This window comes from Musa acuminata, chromosome BXJ3-11, assembly GCF_036884655.1.
Source record: "Musa acuminata AAA Group cultivar baxijiao chromosome BXJ3-11, Cavendish_Baxijiao_AAA, whole genome shotgun sequence".
Classification (NCBI taxonomy): Eukaryota; Viridiplantae; Streptophyta; class Magnoliopsida; order Zingiberales; family Musaceae; genus Musa; species Musa acuminata.
The window spans coordinates 6,205,324-6,210,143 of NC_088359.1; positions in this window are offsets into that span (position 1 = coordinate 6,205,324).

The following is a 4,820-nucleotide window of genomic DNA, read 5'->3' on the forward strand; positions in this document are numbered from 1 at the left end:
TATTTTAAGGACAATACTATATAACATAAACGTTATGCTATGAGTCAATATGATATAGCATAAACGTTACACAATAGTTTTCAAGAATGCAAATAATTTTAATGACAAGAGCATACAAGAATTCAAAGCATTAATATAAAGCTCAATTGAACAAGAAAGCTAAATTAAAATCAATTTCCAAAGGAATGAAACCGGAATATGCGTAATCGATCAAAGCTCGATTTTTGGTAGAATTTGAGAGGCACAATGAACAAATGATTCAAACTATCAATTGTGCTCCAATATACTCAAGAAAGCTATTGTGGAAAGATATTTCAATCTATTTTCAAATAAAACAAGTCTCGTATGAATCAAAGTTTCCAACAAAGAGTTACAATTGATTTAGTAACCAAAGGTCAGAAAACAAAATTATTGTTTTGCATAATCCATAGGGTCGGATTCAATAGATAACTGAACAGACATTTGGACTCTAAATCTTTCAATCCAGGTATCCAAAGAAAGATCTACGAGTCTAGTTTCCAATGTAATAAGTTTTGAATAAATCAAAGTTTCCAACAGGGACTTATAGGCAGTTCAGTATCAAAAGGTCAGAAATTACGATCCCTGTTTTTCAGAATTCGTAGGCTCATTTGAAACAGAAGTTTGGACAGGCAAACTTACTCCGAATTCTTAAAATAACCTATCGAAAGAAAGGTTTATGAGTCTATATTCAGATCAAACAAGTTTTGTCCAAATCAGAGGTTAGTGCATAAAGTTATAACCATAACAAAGTAGAAATGTCAGAATCTCGGAAGTTTCACAGATTTAAGTCGTTACGTCTAAACAGAAGATATATCAAATGCAAGGCTAGAACAATTTAAAGTTTTTCATATTCAAAGCAAATGCAAAGATAAAATTATAGTAAGGAAAGATCAGGACACTTGCAATAGGAAAGATTAGAAAGCTTGCAATAGGAAGGATCGAAACACTTGCAGGAAAAAAGATCGGGACACTTGCAATAGGAAAGATTAGAAAGCTTGCAATAGGAAGGATCGAAACACTTGCAATAGAAAGGATTGAAACACTTGCAAAAGAAAAGATTAGGACACTTGCCTTTCGAAGGTTTTGATCAAAAGATCCGAAGAAAGTGTACGCTTGAATCCCTCTTCTATTTTTCCTCTGTGTCCTCTCCCTGTTTCATTTTCTGTATCTATCTTCTTTTTTTTCCCAACCGTAGTCATAGCCACGGTCGCAGCCGCAGCCGCAGCCACCGCCGCAGCCCCTTCCCTGCACTACTTCCTTTCTCCATTCTCCATTCTTTTTCTTTTCCAAACACAGCCGCCGCAACCACCTTCCCCTCTTCCTCTTCTTCTTCCTTTCCTTCTCTTCTTCCTCTCCTTCCCTTCTTCCTTCCTCTTCCTCTTTCCCTGCCACAGCTGCAGCTGCCACAGCCGCAGCCGCAGCTCTCCTTCCTCTCTTCTACCTCACCTTCTTTTCTTCCTTTCCTTCTTCTCTTCCAGCTGCAGCTGCCACCGCCGCAGCCCCAGCCTCTTCTTCTTTCCCTTCTCTTCTTCTCCTCTTCTTCCCCTTTCCTCCTCGACGCACAGCGTCACCTCTCCTCTGTTTCCTCCTGCTGGAAACAGAGGTGCCGCAGCCACCTCTTCCCTCCTCTTCTTCTTCTCTTTCTTTTCCTCTCCTTCTCTTCTCCTCCCCGGCGCCACACACACCCTCTCCTCTGTTTCCTCCTGTAGGAAACAGAGGTGTCACAACCTCTTCTCCCGCTTCTCCTTCTTCTCTTCCTCTACTTCTTCTTCTCCTTCGCTTCTTCTCCTCTTCTTCCCTTCTCCTCTCCGACGCCCCACACCTCCTCGCTGCAGCCCTTGCCGCAGCCACCCTCCTCTCTCTTCTTCTTCTTCTCTTCTTCTCCTCTTCTTCCTTTCTCCTCCCCAACGCCCCACAGCTCCTCGCTGCAGCCTTGCCGCAGCCACCCTCCTCTTTTCTTCTTCTTCTTCTTCTTCTTCTTCTTCTTCTCCTCTTCTTCCCTTCTCCTCCCCGACGTCCCACACATGCACTCTAGAGGAAACAGAGGTGCTGCAGCCCTAGCTGCTGCAGCTACCTCTCTCTCCTCTCTTCCCTCTCTTTTTCCTCTTCTTCGTTCCTTCCTTCTCCCTCCTCTCCTTCTTCTCTTCTTCTTCCCTTCTTCTCTACTTTTCCTCTTTCTCCCCAATGCCCCACAGCTTCTCTAAACAGAGAGCGTGGGGGCGGTGGGATAAAACCGCCGCTCCTTCCTTTTTTTTTTTCTTTATTACAACTTAAAATTTTTATATTTACATATAGGTCCTCCAATTTATAAATAAATCCTTATTAATAAATTCCAGAAATGAGGGATATTACAATGCGCCTCAAGCACATTTTGACTTATAGCATCACCATTATGTCATGGCCCTTCTTGATTGTATATTGGACATCGACTCCATCATTCATTAGCAGTCCCTCGTGATCAACAATCTTCGCGAGGAGGTGGAGGGGCTGAAGAGGAAGAGGGGAGACCTAACGCTTATCGTTGAGGTAGAGGCTCAAGGAGTTGAGCTAGTGAGGCAACTAGAAGAGGCTGAGCAACACCTCGCTAATAATGCTAAACGGTTGAGGGTGGTCTGGAGCAACAACCAGAATGTAGATGATGAGCTATGATGACTTACCCAAGAGTCGGGTTCAATGAGGGCATACAACTATGAACTTATCGAGCAAGTTACCAGGCCAACGAGCAGGTCATGAGTATGCTAGAGCAAATTCAAAGTCTAAAGAAGGCGTTGGAGGCTAAAAAAAGTATTATACCAAGGTTTCAGAGGAAGCGATTGTCAACTACAAGGCTTTCGTTGGGTTTAGGAAGGGCCTGGAGATGTAAAGAGTTCGCCTTATACTAGTACGAGTACTATGTTATCTTAGCTCATTTGAAGGAGAGGTATCTCGATGTGAAGATTGAAGAAGATCTGTTCACCGAGTACCCACAAGATCAAAATGTTCCAATGGCTATCGAAGTGCCTTTTAATGATGATTTAATCTCGCCACTTCGCCCTGATGCCTTAACCGTCGTTTTGTAAGGTGTTGGTCTTTATTGAGTCGTCGGGCTTGATGCTTAGGACATTATCACCTTGACTTAACCCTGAAGGATGCCTCAAGGGTAGAACTTCTTTAAGTTTACAATATGTCATGTTCTCGGCAACACCACCCCTTTTGTTGTTTCGAGGCAATAGGTTCTGACCTCTTCTTCATCGAAAATTTCATCACCATATGATAGGTTGATACCAGTACCCTCAGCCTATTCAGTGTGAGTCGACCTATGATCATGTTATATGTTGAGATGATATCCACCACCATGAACTTAGCTAGTATTGTATTAGAGCAATTTTTGTCTCAAAATGTAACGTTCAAATTCATTGTCTCGAGAGGTGAGATAGAGTTGCCAATGAACCCCATTAGTGAAGAAGTCATAGGGGTAAAGTCATTAGTTAACATCCCAAATTTTTAGAAAGAATCAAAGTAGAGGATGTTAGCAAAGTTACCCGTGTTAATCATGATTCTCTTCACCCGAGCATTGATAATTCTCACAGAAACCACTAAGGCATCATCATCACTTGGGTCTAGGTATTCTGTCTCTTCCTCTTTGAAGGTTATCTTTGGGTTGTCCTCCATTCTTGTGCACTTTTCAATGGTAGTTCAGGTATAAGCCTTACGACTAGAGGAGTTGTCCCCCCCCGGGGAAGGTCCACTAATGATTACATCAATTTGTCTCATCATCGACCCCTAAGGTCGGGGTGAGGGATCCCGATGCTTTTGAATAAATTGCTTGAGGTATCTCCGACATATGAGCTTCTTAATTTATTCTTTCAAGTTGCAATAATTCTTCATGTTGTGATCGTAATCCAGTGGAACTAATAATATTTGGATATGTCTCTTTTCACCAATGGAGTCTTCATCTGGTGAGGGTTTTTTAAGAGCCAATTCTTTTTTATCTATAGAAAAACTTCAATTCTAGTCATATTTAGGGAGGTCAACTCGGACCTTGGGTAAGGTAACTAGGGTCATTCATTTCTCCTTAAGCCACGGTGACCTTGAGGTCGGGGCTGATTGTGGCCATTCTTACTTTGGCCTCTTGCATAACTCCTCATGCTTGCCTAAGACCATTGTCTTGATGACGATATATTGATTGATCCTTTGAAGTACCATTGATACAATCGTCGGTAGCCTTTCTATCAATGATCAGAAGAGGTTAGAGGGCTTGAGCCCCATCATAAAGACTTGTATTATTATGAGTGACAAATGAGCATCTATCACACCTTGGATCTCAATAGTGAACCAAGCGATAAAGTCTACAAGCATTTCCTCCTCCCTTTATGTGAGTTCGAGGAATGTTGCTACCGAAGGCCATGGGTATATGTTCCTGAGGAAGTGACGTTTGAACTCCCTCATAAGCTGGGTAAAAGAACTGATAGAAAGTAGATTCAGGTGGATATACCATTCTCATGTTGAGCCTCTTAATATAGTTTGAAAGGTGCAACACATCAGGGCGTACTAAGTATTATACAATGATATTTAGGCACGGAAAGCTACAATGTACTATGTTGGGTCAACATTACCACCGAACGCCTCCAAGGACAAGAGGCGAAAGTATGTTGAATCGGTTTCTCTTGGATTTTCTAGGTGAACGGAGATTGACTTGTGATGGAGTCGACCAACGCTTCCCCTTATGATTGTTGAAACTTGTTGGGAAATCTAGAGCAGCATCACATGTGTAGTGGAAGAACATGAAATAAAATTATAGAATTTCCTGCAGAAAAAGA